At 46.1% G+C, this 21,469-nt stretch overlaps 1 protein-coding gene across 5 annotated transcripts in view; it reads left to right on the top strand.

Annotated features, from left to right (window-relative positions):
- The first annotated feature begins 12,054 nt into the window (after window positions 1–12,054).
- Window positions 12,055–21,469, top strand: part of SULF2 (sulfatase 2) — a 379,961-nt gene continuing 370,546 nt past the window's right edge. For all 5 annotated transcript variants that reach the window (XM_088472164.1, XM_088472169.1, XM_088472162.1 and 2 more), the window contains exon 1: window positions 12,055–12,262. The gene's annotated coding sequence lies outside the window, so the exon portion shown is untranslated. The remainder of the gene's footprint in view (window positions 12,263–21,469) is intronic.

Raw genomic sequence — 21,469 nt, 5'->3', positions numbered from 1 at the left:
AACCTCAATAGACTGACCATGTCACTTGCAATAGAACTATCAGTTATAAACTATATCTGTTGATATATCTACTAACCTTGTAGTGTAAGCTTATTTTAAGATAGATAGATAGATGGATGGATAGATAGATCGCAATGGCAAAATGCATGCAGGATGTGTTTTTTCATCTCAGTACAGTATACTGACCATATGACTTGTTACATCATAAACATCCTTTGTTATGTCACTCAGCTTTGATAGAAAGGGCACCACTTTGTACAGAACTCAGTTATCAACTGTATCTGCTGATATGACAATGTAAGGTATGCTTATTTTAACCTAAATGTTATATATGAAAAGATAGATAAATAGACAGGATGTGATTTATGATCTTAATAGGCTGATTATGTGACTTGCTATGTAACTGTTAGTTCGCAACTGTATCTGTTAATATATCTACTGACCTTGTATTGTAAGCTTATTTTAACATAAATAATAGATATATAAATAGATTGTAAATAGAAACATAGTAATGGCAAAATTCATGCAGGAGGTGATTTTTCACCTCAGTATACTGACCATGTGGCTTGTTACATCATAAACAGCCTTTGTGATGTAATTCAGCTTTTGGAAGAAAGGTCACCATTTTGTAGAGAGCTGTCAGTTGTCACAATATATCACAACATAAGGTATGCTTACTTTAACCTAAATGTTATATTAAAATAATGTTAGATAGATGGATAGATATATAGGGCCAAATGTAATAGGGTGAGAGTTTAGAAAATATGACAGTTTTCTTAGACATTTTAGACTTTAATAGAGTCTGAAAACATGCAAACTCACGTTTCTCAGACTCAAAAACTCTCACAACTACACTCTCATCCAGATGTTTTCCCATTTTGAAGATACAACTTGACAAATGTAATAGTGTGAGAGTTTCCAGCTAAACTCTCACATTTTCTAAACTCCCACCCTATTACATTTGGCCCATAGTTCGAAAGATAGCATTGGTGAAATGCAGGTAGGATGTGATTACAGCCTCGATAGATTAATTATGTGACTTGATATAGTTATCAACTATAACTGTTAATATACCTACTGACTGTGTGTAAGCTTATTTTAACTTAAATAATAGATTGCAAATACATTATAAATAGATAGCAATGGGAAAATACACAAGGTGATTTTTTACCTTAGTATACTGACCATCGTACTTGTTACATCATAAACAACCTTTGTGATGTCACTCAGTTTTGGAAGAAAGGTCACCATTTTGTAGAGAACTGTCAGATATCAACTGTATCTGCTGATATAACATGTCACAATGTAAGTTATGCTTATTTTAACCTTAATGTCATATTAAAAAGATTTTAGATAGATAGCTAGCATTGGTAAAATGCAGATAGGATGTGATTTATAACCTTAGTAGACTGATCATGTAACGTGCAATGGAACTGTCAGTTATCAACTGTATCTGTTAATATATCTACTAACCTTGTAGTATAAGCTTATTTTAACCTTGATACCGTATATTATAAATAGATAGCAAAGGCAAAATGCTTGCAGAATGTGATTTTTCACCTCAGTATGCTGACCATGTGACTTTATGATGTCATTCTGGTTTGGTAGAAAGGTTACCATTTTGTAGAGAACTGAGTTATCAACTGTATGCTGATATAAAGGTATTCTTACTTTGACCTAAATGTTGTATATGAAAATAGTGTTAAGTTGGGTACATACTGGCAGATATATTGGGCGATTGATTGATCGGCCAATATATCGGGTGCCGGTTGGCCAGTGTATACCAGCGATATGTCTGTGAACGGCGTCGTTCATAGACATATTGCATCGGCTGTGCTGCACAGCCGATGCCCAAAATATCTGCAGATATATTGGGGCATCGTGCTGTGTGTACAGGCGGTCAGCCGACCCGCCCCCTCAAACACACAGTATAACAAGCGTAGACTGCCTAAGTATGAGCGAAGATAAGGGAACTGGGTTTTTCTGCTGATGGCTTTGATTGACAGGCTTGTTGGCTCAGGTGACTTGGTATGTCAGTGTGTCAGGAGGTTGGTTTTCAGCCTATCAGGGGTTCTTGTAGGAGTGGTTAGCTTAGGCTATATAGGGCAGGGCTCTGCCTGTGGTCAGCCTCTTTGCTGTGATCTTTTCAAGAAATCAGTACTGTTAAAGAAGTCAATATGCCCCGTCCACGTCGTGCTGCTCCCCCCCCCCCCCCCGCCGGCTGGCGGACTTTGCCCGCCCGCTCCGCTCTGCAGTGATATGCGGGCGGGTGGCCACCCCCCCGCCCCATCCCATAGTGTGCGCATCCCCGACACCGCAGGGCATAACCACACCAGCGCTCACCTCGGCAAGCCAGACTTCGACCCCCCTGGGCGGGGATCCCGTGGGTCCCGGCGGCCTTGCTCCGCCCCCCCCCCGTTCGGCGTCCAGACGCCGGGGTATGTGTCAAGTGCGGCGGCGGTGGGTGACTCACCCCATCGGCCCGCCGCTTCTACCACACTGGCCGCGCCGGCGGGAGAACCTCCTCTCGCGGCTCCCGCGGGTCGCGTGTCACCGCTAAATCCTTCCGCTGCTCCGGCGGGTGTGCGGCTGTGCGCGCCTCCCGCCGGACACTCTGCTAACTGGGAGGCGCCGCTTATTACAGCGGGGCTTCCAGCGGCGGGGTCCCCAATGGCTCAGGGCTCAAGCGGGAGCAGTGATGGCCCCGGCGCCCTTGCCTGTGCGGCGGGCCCGGCGGCCATTTCTCCTGTGGTGGCCATTTTACATACAGCAATGACATCACCTCCCAGACACCATGGGTTACTGCAGGGTCCGGGCCTGGGTTACGCAGCTGCTGCCCCCTGGCGTACGTTTCCGAATCCCAGTCCCCCTGGCCACTTCCCCTCCCCTGGGGTCTCTCAAGTGTCATGGTTGCATAATGCAACCTCTCAACCTCCCTACTTTTCATCAGCCCCAGTTTCTTCTATATCAGGCCCTTCCTGGGGTCAAGCTGCATGGAGCTCTGGTTTTGCCCCTCCGGTCTATCCGTCCATTTCCGTGGCACCCCCCAACCTGGGGTACGCACATTTCACTGCTCCTTCTTTCCCCTGTTACACCCCCTTTTTGCAGCCCGCTCCCCAACAAACTTACTTTTACCCTTTGGTCAGTTTTCCTATTCTGCTTCACACCCCCCCCCAGTCCGCTCCAGTGACGACACCTTCTCCAGTCATTGCGGCACCTTCTACTTCTCAGCGTGCTCCCACCCCACCTGGGTCAAATCCGCCCTTGCCCCCTCTGTCTCCCCGCCCCCCTACACCTCCAGCCCCGCTGCCTGAGATCTCGTTACCTGTGACTCACCATGTTCATGTAGTTTCAGGTACGGCGGCTGCAGTTGGATCCGCGACAGAAGGGTCTTCAGCTAGTACGGCTGTTATCGCTGATCGTCCCGAAGCAACCCCGGCTGTTCGGCCGGCGGCTTCTCCTCGTGCGGAAGAGGATGGCTCGGTTCCGGGTCCCTCAAAGGATGGTGAGTGTGGTTTGTCTAATTCCTCGTGTTCTTTTTCCAGTTCCTCTTCTCATTCCTCTGGTTCTCCTGCGCGCCCGTGAAAAATCGCCAGGTTGGTTGCGCGCCGCCTTGCTAGGAAAACAGATAATAGCAGCAAGAGGGTCGAGGCAGCAATGCCCGAGGAGCCTGAACCGGGCTCGGATGCCGTGCATTGTGCGAACACAGCGATCCTGCGTGGATTACGAAAAAGCGTTCGGGAAAAGATCCGCAGAGGAAAATTTGTGGATTTTTTTCTCCCTCACAGAGGAAACTAAGAAAGGTTTAGCGAAGGCAAAGAAACCTGGGGGATTGGGCGAGGAGGCTTTTTGCAATTTTAATGCCTGGTTGAAGGGTATGCTGGTGTTTGCGGCATGCTACCTCCACGCACGGGCGGACGAGCATGTCAATGTCCTGAAATATATATTTTTGGTGCATGACATGTTCGTGCGTTCCAAGGGTGTGGCACGGCGTGGCGTGAGTATGATGTTCAATTTCGCAGGAAGCACGAAGGTAGACGCGTCCTGCCATTTGGTGTGAAGGACGTGGAGGTATGGTTGGAGGTGTCGCAAAACCATCGCCCCCCCTTACGAGGGGTTTCAGACACGCAAGTCCTCGACATCTTTTAAGTCAGGTGCAACGGGTTCGGCGAGAGGCAAATGTTTTGCATTCAATGACTCCAGGTGCACCAGAGGCGCCTCGTGTCGCTTTCGTCACTCCTGCCGACTCTGCAGTGGTGATCACCTGGCCAAAGACTGTCGCCGGGCACCAGGAGCCAACTTATCCGACCCCCCCGAAGGAACTAAGAACGCTAACTAAGGCCAGATGCCCTATTTGCTTGGAGGCTCTTTCCCGTTGGTTAGGTTGGTACCCCTTTCGCGAGGAGGCTAAGTTCTTGTTAGAAGGTTTCACAACAGGTTTTCGTTTGCCCATTTCGGATCCTATATTCGTTTGCGCTCAGCGTAATTTGCGTTCAGCCTTAGATCATGCGGAAGTCTTGCACGCCAAAGTTCAGGCCGAGGTTCTGTTGGGGAGGATAGAAGGCCCTTTCCCTGTTCCCCCCTTGCGGAATCTCTGCATTTCCCCTGTGGGTGTTGTTCCCAAGAAGGCTCTAGGCAAGTTCCGATTAATTCAGCACTTGTCCTACCCTCCGGGCACTTCTGTCAATGATGCCATACCAGCGTCAGCATGCACAGTAGTATACCAGTCATTCGACCAGGCTCTAGGCCTCGTTCGCCATTTTGGTCAGGGAGCGTTGATGGCGAAGCTCGACATTGAGTCGGCCTTTCGTCTGCTGCCGCTGCATCCGGAAGCTATGCGCTATATGGACTTTCGTCTGCCCACTGCCTATTTTGTTGACAAATGTTTGCCCATGGGTTGTGAGGTTTCCTGTTCCTATTTTGAGAGTTTCAGCTCCTTTTTGCACTGGTGCATCCGGGCCGGTACCGGTCGGGATGGGGTAGCGCATTATTTGGACGATTTTCTCTTTATGGGTCCAGGAGGGAGCGACGTCTGTGCAGACCTCCTCTTTTCCGCTCAAGCGCTTTTTCGGACTCTAGGAGTGCCAGTAGCATTGGATAAAACGGAGGGTCCCTGTACTCGTTTGTCGTATTTGGGTATCGAGATTGACACATTAGAAGGTTGTTGTCGACTTCCCCAAGACAAGATGTTAAAATTATTGGACATGGTGGCGTGTTGTTTGTCCGCTAATAAGGTTAAATTGCGTGCGGTTCAATCGCTGTTAGGTTCCTTCAACTTTGCCTGCCGGGTGATCCCGATGGGCAGGGTTTTTTGCAGGAAACTTGAAAGGGCCACGGCGGGGGTACTCCGTCCTCACCACTACATCCGTCTGTCAGCTGAGATTAAAGATGATTTACGGGTTTGGGCCAGATTTCTAGTTCAGTTTAACGGCGAACGCATTTGGCCTTCGCCCCCTGTGGCCAACACGGTGTTGCAGCTCTTTACTGACACTGCTGGGTCATCTGGCTTCGGGGCTTATTTTGATGGAGACTGGTGCGCCGCCACGTGGCCTGCAGTGTGGCGCAGCAACCTATTACTTTTGGAATTATTTCCAATAGTGGTCGCTGTCGAGCTTTGGCGAAATCGCTTGAGCAACCGGCACGTAAAATTTTGGTGTGACAATCTAGGTGTTGTACACGCCATTAACAACCAGAGAACGTCTTCCCCTTTTGCTTTGCGCCTATTGCGTCATTTGCTGTTGCGTTGCCTGGAGTTGAATATTAGTCTCACGGCGTGCCATGTCCCTGGCGCAGCCAATGAGATTGCTGACGCATTGTCCCGTTTCCAGTTTGCGCGTTTCCGCTCCCTAGCCCCGTTTTCTTCTCCTGAAGGTTTACTTTGCCCCTCGTTTGTATGGCAGATCATCAGGCCGGCTTAGAAGGTTTGGCGCGGCATTCACTTGCACCGTCAACCCTCAGAACATACTCGTCGGCCTGGCAGGATTGGCGGGCTTATTGCGCCCAGCCTGCCATGGAGGGTAAGTTTGACCAGGACTTGATTTCATCTTTTGTATGGTTAAAACATCAAGAGGGCCGGTCCAGGGCTTCCGTTGTCGCGGCGCTTGCGGGGATATCGTTCTTTTGTTAACTTAAGGGTCATTACGACCCTACTAAATCATTTATGTTAACGAGAGCCCTTAAAGGTTGGGCCAGGGAGCGACCCGCTCGCGCCGACTCATGCAGGCCGGTGGACCAACAGTTGCTGCAGTCTCTGCTGTCGGTTTTAGAAAAAGTAACTTCGGATTCATTTGAAGTGGCACTTTTCAGTTTGGCTTTTGCGGCCGCATTTTACGGTGCATTCCGCGTTGGTGAGTTAGTGGCGACTAGTAAAAAGTCGGCTTCCTCCGGCCTGTTGTTATCGGATGTTGTCATTAGGGATGGTTCTGTGTTATGTAAATTAAGATTCTCCAAAACAGATCAGACAGGAAGAGGTAGATGGGTTACTCTGCATCGTCAGGACAGCAATTTAGTGTGCCCCGTTAAGTTGACATCCTCCTACATGGGTGTGCACCCATCTGGGGGATCACAGTGGCTGGTGCATGTTGATGATACACCCCTTACTAGGTTCCAATTTACGGCTATTTTTAAGCGCGCATTAGGTGAGTTAGGTTTAGACGTCTTGGCGTTTGGGACTCATTTTTTTCGCATTGGGGCAGCTACTTGCGCAGCTTTAGCGGGGGCTTCGCCTGCAGCTATTCAACAAGTAGGTAGATGGAAATCTGCGGCTTACAAGTCTTATGTTCGCTGCGATAAATTATAGTGCGCTCCTTGCTAACCCGAAAACGTTGTTTACCCGCCAATTGATGAACGGCTAGCGTTCATCATTGGGGGTGTGAAGGGATTTTTTTGTTTTTCCCCCCGGGAGCCATGATTTGACCACTTTAGTTCACGGGTAGGGTTTTTTAGTTTTTCTTCTTCACTCGGGTTCTTTGTTTCCCCCTTTTTTTACGCATCCCTGCTAGTTAGTTGCTATGTTTTCTTTCATAAGTTGTGTCGTGGTGGTGGTTTCCTTCAGTTTCTCATAGTTAGGCTTCTTTTTCCTTTTCAGCACCTACAAAGGAAGATGGACAGGTCTGGTTTGTGGGTCATTCCTATGTTTTTTGGGCAGAGAAGCATGGGCTGGCCAAACGTGCTAGTTTGTTGCTTGGTGGACGTAGCGTGAGATGGATTGGAGTCAGGGGTTTGCGTGTGGAGGCAGTTCTTAAATTGATGATCTCATCTGTGGCTTCTTGGTGAGTGCCGGAGTGGTTGGTGTTGCACATTGGTGGTAATGATGTGAGTCAGCTGAAAGGTGTGGAGTTGATTGTGCGGTTGCGTGATTTATTGGAGGAGGTGCGAATGCGTTGGCCAGGAGTTCGTATTGTTTGGTCTGAAATGGTTCCTCGGTTAACTTGGAGGGGCGCCCGGAATTACTCGGCTGTGGATAGAACGAGAAAGAAGGTGAATGTAGCGGTGGATCGGCATGTGCTTTCTTTGGGAGGCGTGATTGTGCGTCACAGCTTTTTGAATGGTGACCTGGATCGTTATTTTCGCCCGGATGGTGTGCATTTAAATGCCCTTGGCCTTGGGCTGTTCATCAAAGATCTTTTTTCCTTTCTAGATTAGTTTTCTTGGTGGCGGGCCAGTCTTCCTTTTTTGCCTGGTTTGGCGGGAGGTCACTGCAGCTCAGTGGCTTCATGTGGCGCAATAGAACGTTGTGGGGGCGCTTGACCTCAAGGTGCGTGGCGAATTTGTCCATCTCTGTACGAGGGGACCCGAACGCTTTTGTACGGAGGCGTTTGGATTGGCTCAGGGGGAAGCGAGACCCCCACATCGTAAGTGCGTCTATAGCAGGGTCGTTTTAGTCATCCCTCGAGTCATTCGTATTTTTAAAGCTAGAACTGAGCTTGCAGCGTCTCTTGCCACCTTGGTTAGGTTAATTGAATTAATTAATTAATTATTAAATAAAAGCTGTGACCTTTTAGCCAAGCTGCTTTGTGTCTGTGTCGTTATTTATTATTAAGTTAAGTTTAGTTAAGAAGGTTGTTAAGGTTGGAAGCGAATAACCAATGTATCTCTTACATAGATGATGGTTGTTCGGTGGGTATGAACAACCATCATCTACAGATCACTCGATCTGCAGATATATCTGTTTAGTATGTACCAAGCTTTAGTTAGATAGATAGATAGATAGATAGATAGATAGATAGATAGATAGATAGATGATAGATAAATATTGTAAATGTAAGTAGGATGTGATTTATAACCTAAATAGGCTGATCATGTGACTTGCTAAAGAACTGTAAGCTATTAACTGCATATGTTAATATGTCTCTTGACCTTGTAATGTAAAGTTAATTTAACCTAACTGATAGCCTATAAATATATTTTAAATAGATAGCAATGGCAAAACGCCTACAGGGGGTGATTTTTCACCTCAGTATTCTGACCATGTGATTTGTTACATCATAAACAGCCTTTGCGATGTCATTCAGCTTTGGTAGAAAGTGCACCATTTTCAGTGCTGGATTGAGGGCCACATGGGCCTGGGGCAGAATATATTCAAGGGTATATACTGAGAAAAGGAGAAGCTATAACCAGTGCTTTGTGGGTGTGACCAGAGGCAAGTGCTTGTGTACACCCTACACACTATCAGCCGCACTGTCTATCTAAATACATAAAAATAGAAAATATACATAATTTTGTGAGAAAACTGGAAACACAAATTTAGTACCTATAATTTCTAGCTTTGTGAGCAGCTAGACAGCTGGTCATCATCATGGACTTATTTTTAAGTGGAGGCCTGGAGATATAGCTCCATCCACCCCATTGTTATGTTAATTTCACCCTGCACTGCGACCAGTCAGGTCAGGCATGCCCAGTCTCCGGCTTTCCTCCCTCACTGACTGAGACATACTTAGATGTGGCTCCTCTATCCACGCTTCTCACGAATGTCAGGCGTGATGGCGCCACGAGGTGACATCATCACACCAGACATTCAGTAAGGAGAGAGGTGTATTCCTTTATATCCAGGTGCGCTGGGATTCCCCTACCTGGGGCATTGGCCCCAGCTACCACGATCTCTTGTCCCCAGTCCTCCGACCTTGCTACGGTCTAGCTGAATCAATCGTCAAGGTCCTGCCACGGTGATGTGACCCAGGTAAGTGGCTGTCTGATGCTCCGTGGCTCTCAGTCTTGCTCCCCATCAGTGTGCGTGGTGACGCTGCCCTTCTGGCTCTCGCAGTGCAGGGCAGTAACTATGGTGTGCGAGCGATGTCATCGCTGAGGGTTCTGGGGGCGGCACAGTTGCTGTCACATGGCCTCTGCAACTGGCTATAAGGGTGCCTGAAATGAGAATCTGCAGCCAGTACCACTGCTGCAATGTCCCTAGGAGCATTCTTTGGATGTTCCAGGCAAGCATCCTGCACAGCCGCTCGTAGCATCCCCAGAATGCTCCGAGTAGTGCGGTACTGCCTTGTGCTGGCAAACCCATGCCCTCAGCGCAACATTATGACTTCATGCGCTCAGGAAGCGGGTTCTGCATAGGGCGCACTGCCACCTGGTGCTGTCACTGAGTCATGCAACGCCTCAACATAGCGAGGTTAGAAGATAACCTGCACTGTGTTCCTAATGTGGCTTTACCACAGCACTCTGTCCAGTGGCTTTGAAAAGAGAGAGAGAGAGGGACTGGCTGGTACCCAGTCCCAAAGGCAATAATCAACAGGCCTGGGTGCCTCCTGAAGTAACCATAAGCAGAAAGATGAGATGAGGATTATAATGAATTTGAATTTGCTACTTTCAATTATATACGTATATATTTTTTTATATAGCAACAGCAGCTACACAGCATAATTATTTGGATTAATATCCCATATATATAAGTATCCAATGCAAAATTAAATAAAGTAAAAATACACTGCCACTTGACTTACCACACCACAGAGTCTTTGTTGGTGCTGCACTGCCAGTGTCTCACCACTTCAGGGGTGGCAGTTCCTGCTTGGCTGCCACTCTCAAATTTCCTGGGCATGAGCAACAACGTTGCGACTTTATACATATTATGCTCAGCATGGGTTGGAACAAGTGGTTACTGGGGTGTGGTGCGGTGGCTTGATAATTTATTTTTTTACTACTTGCGCTCCACCGGACGGGCTGCTGGAGCGGTCAGTTGTATGCCCCTGAAACCTAGGGCCCCCTCTGAATCTCGGGGCGGGTGTGTACCCTTTGTACCCAGGGCCATAACTAGGGTAGTGCGACCAGTGTCATGGCACTGGGCACCACAGGGCAGGGGCCACTATTTGGGCCTGTCAGTTTTCCTGTTTAATATCATTCTCACGTGTAGCTTTATCTTCTTTTATCCCCAGCATCTCCTGGCTTCCCCTATCTCTTTCCTGGCCCTTCCCCATGAGGCCGTGGCCCTTTTTCAGGTGCACTTATGTCCTTATTTAAAAAATGGGGACCAATGCTTTCTCTGGCATAGGGCACCAAAAAGTCAAGTTACAGCTCTGTTTGTACCTCCCTGTCGGCGTGCCTGCCTTTTGCTGTCCCTGGCACCAGGCATTTGGCTGTGGAAAATGCGTGTTGGTAACGATGACAACTCTTCTCACAAGTGGATGTATAGAGGTGGTACGTCTGCCTACTCTGAATATAGATGGAGATACGCGTACTAGGAGGTCTATTCATGGAGCAGAGAAAAGCCCTTTGGCAGTAAACAGTGCTGTTCCCTGCTTGGTGCAATTCAAAGAGCAGGTTACAGTGGAGAAGTTCATTACTTCTCCAGCGGCACACCCGCTCCGCGGCTGAATCGCATCACCATACTTTAGTATGGTGAGTGCGATTCATTAAAGGACTCAGGGGAAGATGTATGAAGCTCATGTGCACTGATACCGCTTCTCCCCGACGTATGATCGGGGTTTGGGCGGTAAATGACAGGGGCGCTATGCTCCCCTGTCATTATCAGCGCTGCTATCTACAAGATAGCAACCCCGTTAGCCTGGGCCATGTATGAATGGTCAGATCTCCTTACTGTTCGGCCCGCTGTAGCTATCGACAGCTATAGCCTGGCGCTGCCCTATCCCCACAGCAGGGACAGCGATATCCCTGCTGCGGCGGCTGCCGGCTGTACGCAGGGATCTAGCAATACTTGCGAGCTCCAGCGCATGCTCTGTGGAGCCGGCCAGGACTGACACACAGTGCATCAGCACTAGGCTGATGCGCTGTAGTCACTAGCGGGTGGCGCCGGAGGGGGGGGTTATTGCTTACTTCCCAGTTTTCTACCCGGTACCCGGCGCTGGTTCTGTCCCCTTGTTGTCCCAGCAGCCACTGCAGCCTCCCTGAGCCCAGCCGCCGATGCATGCGCAAAAAGGACCTGGCTTCGCCTCCCGGTTACTTACCCTGGACAAAGACAGGACAGCCGGAGCCCTAGATGCCAGATCTCATCGCCGGAAAGGTAAGTATACATGAATTGCTACTTAACAAAGCTAAATATCGCATCGAACCAATGGGATATATAGTGATAAGAACCAATTCAGTTTTCATTTTCTTTATGAATAGACCCCAGTATGTTTTCAAACAACTCAATTCAGCTTCTAATGTGGCCGAATTGCATATCTGTATTAACCCCTAAATGCTCTGTGAATGTGCTGTACATATACTGGGTATATTTTATATATTTTTGGTGTGTGAACTGTACATGTTCTGTGCATGTACCGTACATACCCTGTGTGTTTGCTATAGATTTACATGTACTATCTATGCATATTAATATGTTTTATGTTGTGTGCTGTATGCACTGTACATGTTCTCCTGTATATAGGCGATATGTTCTGCTAATGTACTCTGTACTTATTTTGTATATGTGTTCTGTGTCTGTACTGTAAATATTCAGCGTTTACATGTTCTGTGTGTACTCCCCCAAAGTCACAACGTGCTGTACCGACCACGATCCACACCCACACAGCGGCCAGAGGCAGGTGGAGACATTACACTCAGGAGGTGCTCCATGTCTCCGCCTAGTGGGCGGTCTGGGGCGGTGCTGCTGCCGGTAGCTGCTTCCCGGGATCTCACACACATAGCAGCAGCCGCTGGGCCGTCAGCTCTGCGGCTCATTCTGTTCAGTGACAGTGGCCGCGCTGTGACACCTGCACCGAAGTTGGGCTGCACTGATAGCAGCCGCTACACTGCCCTGGGAGCCGGGAGGAAGAGTGCGGGGAAGTGCGCTGATTGGAGCTGTCAGATCATGCAGGTAGTGTACTGGTACTAAATACATCTATAATTGTGTGTGCAGCCAGCTATAGGGACTGTAAAGATACGTGTGTGTGTGTGTATATATATATATATATATATATATATATATATATATATATAAACTGTATAAATCTGTATGTATACATATAGAATTATTGTATGCCTGTACATATGCTGGTATAGGTACTGTATACACTTCTATGCATACATCTAGAATTATTGTATAACTGCATGTGCAGCTATAGGGACTATAAATCTGCGTGTAAACATATAGAACTGTATAGCTATAGGGACTGTATAACTGCTTATAAACATATTATTGTCTAACTGTACTTGCGGCTATAAGGACTACATGATATACTGTTATAGGGACTGTAACTCCCTCTCTCACTCTCTAAGTAACTTTGTATGCATCTATAGGGACTGTATAACTACTGTATGAGTATGCATTTGAGTGTACAGTATATGCAGCTATATGAACTAGTCTGTATTTGAGTGTATAAATGTATGCAAGGAACTGCACAATTGTATATACAGACCACTGGACTGTATATAAATATGATTGTGTTATTGTGTATATTCAGCTACTGGGACTGTTTTAACTCTGTATGTATGTAGTTTTGGGGACTGACTTATAACTTGTATAATGCTGTGTATATGCAGCTACATGGACTGTGTATTTTTGTGTATATCCAAGGCTTGGATAAAGTTATACATAATGATTGTAGACCTTTGAATATGCAGCTATATGGACTGTACCATACTCTCAGTAAATGCATTAACACCTATATGTCTTCTCAGTTTATATCAGCTTTCTTTATGTGTATTGTATGGTTTGTATAGGCACACTGTGTAACTGAGTACACTTGACCCATACACTACGTGGTTCTTACCCTATATTGCATGTCTTTCTGAAGTTTCTTACACTCATTTAATATTATTTAACACTGGTTCACTGCTGTCTGCTACCCCAAATACAGTATCACATGAATGTAGAATACACATTGTTCTCAGTCTGTCCACGGTCCATCCACTTAGTATGAAGTACTTTCCCCATCTTCATCTTCTCTTCCATCCTATCTTTTCCCTATTTTACCATCCATGCATTTCTGTTCCAAAAGTATTTAACAACTATCAACTATATCTTCCTGTGTTTTCAAATGCTGTACCGTTACTGTTTATCATGAATATTTCATGGTCTCCGATTTCCGTATCGTAACTGACATTCTATAGCTTAGGTGATATACTGTGTGTGTGTGTGTACATGTATGTATATGTGTGTGAGATATATAGATATATATATATATATATATATATATATATATATATATAATATTCTCACACACACAAGTTGCAGACCATAGGACAATATACTGTATACCACACCGCCTCTGCTCCTCCCGCTTTCATTGTAATAGCCATCACATCTAATTTTCCATGTCGGCCAGTATATTCCAATATTGGAATATTTAGCAGTTATTTTCTATCAAGTGAGTTAATGGTTATACACTTTTAATTTTCCATGTTACACTGTGCTGATACTTTCCAGGCTTCATGGAACTTAAGTACGATAATGCCTTCTTTATATTCTGAGTTCTCTATAGCTAGGATAATAGTGCTTTCAAAATTTGGAATATGCAGGTAATGATAATGTTTGATTATAAGCTCTTGTATATTACATTTTTCTTTATTAAATGTATGTTGCATGAAACATTCTGTTGGCTTCATGGTATTGGAATATATTTATGTGATGTTAGAGTGAGATTTTGCTTGATCAGAAAAAGCTCCAGTGTTTTATAGTCTGCTATGGGAAACATGGGAGGTTGAGATCATATTTTCTCAGGCAGTACAAATCAGCCCATGGGGTTTTCAGTTGTTTGCACATTAGCAGAACGCCATGTGCACTATTCCACAGACACTAGTTATGCACAAGCACTTAATTGCCCGTTGGGGTTGCAGAGAGGCGAGCAAGGTATTGAGCCGGGATAAGCTATGAAGGGTTAATGTATTTATCTGCACATGGAACTGGTTCCTGCTGATGAGAGGATCCTGTTAATTCATAGAAAAGGGACTCTATACTCTATATGTCAGGTGCACAATTATTTAGATTTTAGTAGGATATAATGATAGCTTTGTTTTTATAACATATTTTACAAGTCATAATATTTTTGATTTACTATTGAAATAAATGGGTCAGCAGACATGTTTTCCTCTCTGTTTCAATGCAGTTATGGAAAAATGTCTGTAACGTGAAGGAAATAGCATTATGCATTCAGTGAGCCAGAGTGATCCTAGAACAGTGGTTCTCAAACTCTGTCCTCAGGACCCCACACTGGTCACGTTTTCCAGGTCACCCAGCATATGCACATCATTTCATTACTCGCTGACACATTTAAAAAGATCCTCAGGTGGAGCTAATTATTTTACTTGTGATTCTGTGAGGAGACCTGGAAAACATGCACTGTTTGGGGTCCTGAGGACCGAGTTTGAGAACCTGTGTCCTAGAACATATGCAGTACTATTTACACCATGTTACAGCTTTACAGGTACTCAGTGAGACAGTGATCCTAGGACACATGCAGTACTATATACACAGTGCTACAGCTCTACAGATACTCAGTGAGACAGTAATCCTAGAACATATACAGCAGTATACATAGTGCTACAGCTCTATACTGTAGATACTCAGTGAGACAGTGATCCTAGAACACATGCAGTGCAATATATACACAGTGCTACAGCTCTACAAATACTCAGTGAGACAGTGATCCTAGAACACATGCAGTACTATATACACAGTGCTACAGCTCTACATATACTTAGGGGTATATTTACTAAACTGTGGGTTTTTAGAAGTGGAGATGTTGCCCACAGCAACCAATCTGATTCTACCTATAATTTATCTAGCACCTTCTAGAAGATAATAACTAGAATCTGATTGGTTGCTACAGGCAACAACTCCACTTCTAAAAACTCTCACTTTACTGAATATTCCTCTCAGTGAGCCAGAGTGATCCTAGAACAAATGCAGTACTATGGGCGGAATTCAATTGATTCCTGCCCCATCGCGCCTGATGGAGCTATTCAATTCTTGCTCCTGTCGGGCACGATCAGCTGCCAGCGCTACATTTCAGCTCGCAGCCCCTGGGGGATGAGAGCTGAAATGTGCGAAAAGTGATATGTTTGGGCGCCCAAACATCACTTTTCGCGATCGCGCCCAGCACTTTGGTCGGGTTTAGCTGCTTTACGCGGCTAAACCCGATCACTTTGGGTGCGATCAGCACGAAAATCTAGAACATTTGCATTGCGGCCTGCGATCTCCTGTCACTTTAGACGGGAGATGCGGGCCGTGAAAACAATTGAATTCCGCCCTATATACTCAGTGCTACAGCTGTACAGATACTCATTGAGACAGTGATCCTAGAACATATGCAGTACTATATACTCAGTGCTACAGATACTTCATGAGACAGTGATCCTAGAACATATGCAGTACTATATACTCAGTGCTACAGATACTTCATGAGACAGTGATCCTAGAACATATGCAGTACTATATACTCCGTGCTACAGATATTTCATGAGACAGTGATCCTAGAACATATGCAGTACTATATACTCAGTGCTACAGATACTTCATGAGACAGTGATCCTAGAACACATGCAGTACTATATACTCAGTGCTACAGATATTTCATGAGACAGTGATCCTAGAACACATGCAGTACTATATACTCAGTGTTACAGCTCTACAGATATTCATGAGACAGTGATCCTAGAACATATGCAGTACTATATACTCCGTGCTACAGATACTTCATGAGACAGTGATCCTAGAACATATGCAGTACTATATACTCAGTGCTACAGATACTTCATGAGACAGTGATCCTAGAACATATGCAGTACTATATACTCAGTGCTACAGATACTTCATGAGACAGTGATCCTAGAACATATGCAGTACTATATACTCAGTGCTACAGATACTTCATGAGACAGTGATCCTAGAACATATGCAGTACTATATACTCAGTGTTACAGCTCTACAGATATTCATGAGACAGTGATCCTAGAACATATGCAGTACTATATACTCAGTGCTACAGATACTTCATGAGACAGTGATCCTAGAACATATGCAGTACTATATACTCAGTGCTACAGATACTTCATGAGACAGTGATCCTAGAACATATGCAGTACTATATACTCAGTGCTACAGATACTTCATGAGACAGTGATCCTAGAACACATGCAGTACTATATACTCAGTGTTACAGCTCTACAGATATTCATGAGACAGTGATCCTAGAACATATGCAGTACTATATACTCCGTGCTACAGATACTTCATGAGACAGTGATCCTAGAACATATGCAGTACTATATACTCAGTGCTACAGATACTTCATGAGACAGTGATCCTAGAACATATGCAGTACTATATACTCAGTGCTACAGATACTTCATGAGACAGTGATCCTAGAACATATGCAGTACTATATACTCAGTGCTACAGATACTTCATGAGACAGTGATCCTAGAACATATGCAGTACTATATACTCAGTGCTACAGATACTTCATGAGACAGTGATCCTAGAACATATGCAGTACTATATACTCAGTGCTACAGATACTTCATGAGACAGTGATCCTAGAACATATGCAGTACTATATACTCCGTGCTACAGATATTTCATGAGACAGTGATCCTAGAATACATGCAGTACTATATACTCAGTGTTACAGCTCTACAGATATTCATGAGACAGTGATCCTAGAACATATGCAGTACTATATACTCCGTGCTACAGATACTTCATGAGACAGTGATCCTAGAACATATGCAGTACTATATACTCAGTGCTACAGATACTTCATGAGACAGTGATCCTAGAACATATGCAGTACTATATACTCAGTGCTACAGATACTTCATGAGACAGTGATCCTAGAACATATGCAGTACTATATACTCAGTGTTACAGATACTTCATGAGACAGTGATCCTAGAACATATGCAGTACTATATACTCAGTGCTACAGATACTTCATGAGACAGTGGGGGTCATTCAGACCCGGTCGTTAGCGCCGATGCGCTCGGACCGGGTCGATGGCCCCCCACAGAGCATGCGCACGACGGCGCCGGCGCCGTTGTGCGCATGCGTGAGACCCGCTACGACCAACAGCGCCGGTCTGAGCGGGTCTCGATCCAAAGGGGGCGAGCTGTCGATGTTGATTGACAGCTCGCCCCGTTTGGAAGGGGGGCCGGGGGGGTGGCAGCCCAAACGGGGGCGTTCCCATGGGAGCGCCTACCGTTTGGGGGCGGCCCCACTGACATCACTACAGAGCCGAAAGCTCTCCGGGGCTTACGACAAGGGAGACCCTACCCTAGGGTCTCGTCGTAAGCCCCGATGGTCGCAATGGTCTGGGTGTTAACTCACAGCCTTACCACCGCAAAGGAGGACGTCTTGAAAATTCAAGAGGTCCTCCCCTCATTCAGACCGACCGCACGCTCTGTGCGACCGGCTCTGAATGAGGTCCAGTGATCCTAGAACACATGCAGTACTAAATACTCAGTGCTACAGCTCTACAGATACCTCATGAGACAGTGGGCCTGATTCAGTGTTGTACGCAAACCCGATTGTTTGCATACAACACTGGTTGTGAGAGACATGCGTGTCATCCCCTTTTTTTGGGAGTGCCAAGGTGCAATCTGAGTAACCTCAGGGTTACTTAGATTGCCGATGGTTTTGCAGAAGATCCGATGCTGCATCTTAGGGTGCAGCACTCTGATATTCGATGTGGTCAGGAGGCGTCTATTTACACCATGCACCTCCTGCTGCATTAGCATATCAGTTGTATGGTATTGCACAGCTGCTTCCATGCGGCTGTTCAATACTATACAATTCTAAATCAGCCCTGGTGCTACAGCTCTACAGATACAGATGTGTCCTCATACATCTAGCCTCAATACGCCGCACAATGCGACTTGCCTGGCGTGAGTGAGCTGCCAGGTCCCATGCTACACTGCTTACGTTGGGCTTCTTCTTTTTTTTTTTTGCCAAAACTACATCTATAGTCGCAATGCGATGCAAACAGGACACATCAGCAGACTGTGCTGATTAATTTAATATGTTACACTTGCACCTGAGTCTGTACATGAAGCATAACGGAACTTGGATAAAACCTGCAGCCGCTACATTGTCCTACTTCCTATACAGATTCAGAGACTCAATCGCACGGGACCTGTTGCGCCGAGAGGGGCTTTTTGGTGCAACTGCAGCAAAGATGTTTAAGGACACATAGACCTGTACTCAGTGAATCAGAATGATCCAAAGAACATGTGCAGTACTATGGGCCTGATTTAGAGTTGTACACAAACTATATGGCTTGCGTACAACTCCGACGTTGGAACATCTGTGCATGTGCATATATCCTTCTGCGAGCTCACTTGCAATGCCCACATGCCGCAACCTGATTGACAGACTGCAGCCATTTGGGAGTGGAGCGGAGGTGGTGTCGGGTAGCATGCCAGAAACCGGGGGAGCGTCAGCCCCGTTTTCTATGTGTGCTGAAACCAGTGGCTGCGCCCTGGCTTCAGCTGCATGAAAGGCTTTAGGCATTTAGACTGCCAAATGCATTTCAGTGTGCACGCATGGTCCTAGAAACACGCCTGCAATATCAGTCTCTGCTTAGTTTTGTAATTATCGGATAAACCTGGAAAGGTTGCAGCACAGGACCAGTAAAAGTCCAAACTATTCCACTTTAGGACCAGTCTCCATTTTGCCACAAAAACACTTCTTGGTTTAGATTATTTTCTACTGCTTATATTAATCATGAGAGTAATGGTGCGTACACACTGGGCGATTAAAGTGGACGACTGAACGATAACGATATCGTTATCGTTCAGTCGTCCACTTTATCGTCCATTTTTAACACAAAAAAGATGAACGATGACGACGACGCGCGTTCCCGTGGGTCGTTCGTCATCCTCGTTCATCGGGCTGACATGCAGGCCAACCTGACGACCTCGTCAGGTTGCTGCATGTCAGGGAATGGGTGAGAGAGCCCGGCGCTGAACGATATCGCTAATGATATCGTTCAGTGGCTGTGCTCAATGTCATGAACGACATTGAGCACAGCCTGCCGGGGACACACTAGACGATATCGCTCAGGGAGCATATCGTCTAGTGTGTATGCACCTTAATGGTGCGTACACACTGGGCGATTAAAGTGGACGACTGAACGATAACGATATCGTTATCGTTCAGTCGTCCACTTTATCGTCCATTTTTAACACAAAAAAGATGACCGATGACGACGCGCGTTCCCGCGGGTCGTTCGTCATCCTCGTTCATCGGGCTGACATGCAGGCCAACCTGACGACCTCGTCAGGTTGCTGCATGTCAGGGAATGGGTGAGAGAGCCCGGCGCTGAACGATATCGCTAATGATATCGTTCAGCGGCTGTGCTCAATGTCATGAACGACATTGAGCACGGCCTGCCGGGAACACACTAGAAGATATCGCTCAGGGAGCATATCGTCTAGTGTGTATGCACCTTAGGGTACATCAGGGTTGTCTTTATCGCATGTGTCATTAATGCATACCTCCCAACATATGGGGGCTAGAAGGAAGGACAGTGTGTGCAGTGCCAAAGGTGCATGGGTGAGAAGGGGCGTGGCCTCATGTTGTTCCCTCGTTTCTGTCACTCTGAGGGCGGGCACAGCTCTCCCGAATATGCTGAGATGCCCCCAGGCTCTCCACCAAGCTATGTAGAAGTCGTGCGCAATCGCATGCACACTTTATCTATTCACATGCTGCTCTGCAGAGCACTGTTGAGAGAGTGTTCCCGCCAATCCTTTAATGCGCATTTTAAAATGCTCAGAACTGTATAATATTATTATATGGAACACTTCAGCTTCAGGCAACGTCCACATTTATACATTAGTTTATGTGTGTACACAGGTCTATTCACTTGCTTTATTTGTTTGGACAAAGAGCATCTAAGTCTGTTTGGAATAGGTATGAAGTCCCAGCGGCTGAATAACACGATGCCCGTTAGCCCAAAGGGAGAAGATCCCAACAGGGCAGGTAAATACTCTATCCCTACCCCTCCCTTAGTGGTGCCTAACCCTAACCTTCCACCGGGGGTGCCTAACCCCTCCCTTACTGCACCCTAAACCTAACATTCCTAGGGTGGGTGCCTAATCCTAAACGCCCCCCGGGGTGCCTAACCCAAACCCTTGGAGTGCCTAACGCTAACCCCCCCCTCCACCCCCAATCGCGCAGCTAATGCTAAGGGCGCCCCGGACTTACCTCGTTCGGTATGGCGTCCTTCAGCGTTCCGGCGTTGGGATTAAGATAGGTGTCTGTATTATCTCAACTCCTTGTCGGGCTTCGGATGTCGATATTGAGAGGCCTCCGGTCTCATAACTACATCCTGTCTGTTTGATATATGTTATGAACTCATGTTAAATGCTTAAAATTGTACCAGTGTGTATGAAAATTATGCCCTTGTACAGTATAAGAGGAGTTGAGTCTTTGGCAGATGCTATGGGGATTATTTTTTCTTTTTTGGAAATTATTAAACTCGCCGACCTTACTAAAACTAAACCATCCAACAATCTCAGCAAAACCACTGTTTTTGTATGCGACCCCCTGCAAATCCACCGTTCCAGTTTTTTGCATCAAAAAAAATTGATGGCTTAATTTTGTGTATTGTAATTATTATTCCTAATATTGGGAAAAGTTATTTTATCATTTTAGGGGGGCACAGATATTATTTAATTTTTTAGGTGGCACAGATGATATTGGTATTTATAAAGGGGCGCAGATACATGTCTGTTTTTTTGCACCCTAAAGCTGGGTACTAAGTGATTCATTGCAATATATATCGTTCAGACGCAGATCAGCATACTGTATACTCCTGATCACGCTCGCCAGTGGATCGTTCATTGCATCGTCCCAATTGCTGTGCGATGAACTACGTCATGCTACTAAATGCAGCATGGAGCGACACATCGCGTCGTCCTCCACTGTATCGTGCAGTGTGAATGGATGGCGCAATGTATCATGCTGTCGCTGGGTACACAGCCTTTTCCGCACATCCCTGATCAAAACACACCAAATTTCCAGCACTACTGTATATACTGCTGCACCTTGTATAATGCCCACATGAATCATCGGGTTCATATA

Source organism: Taudactylus pleione, unplaced genomic scaffold (assembly GCF_031769625.1).
Source record: "Taudactylus pleione unplaced genomic scaffold, aTauple2 ptg000121l, whole genome shotgun sequence".
NCBI classification, from domain to species: Eukaryota; Metazoa; Chordata; class Amphibia; order Anura; family Myobatrachidae; genus Taudactylus; species Taudactylus pleione.
Note: the sequence above shows the minus strand (reverse complement) of the source record. Positions and strands in the feature narration are given on the sequence as shown.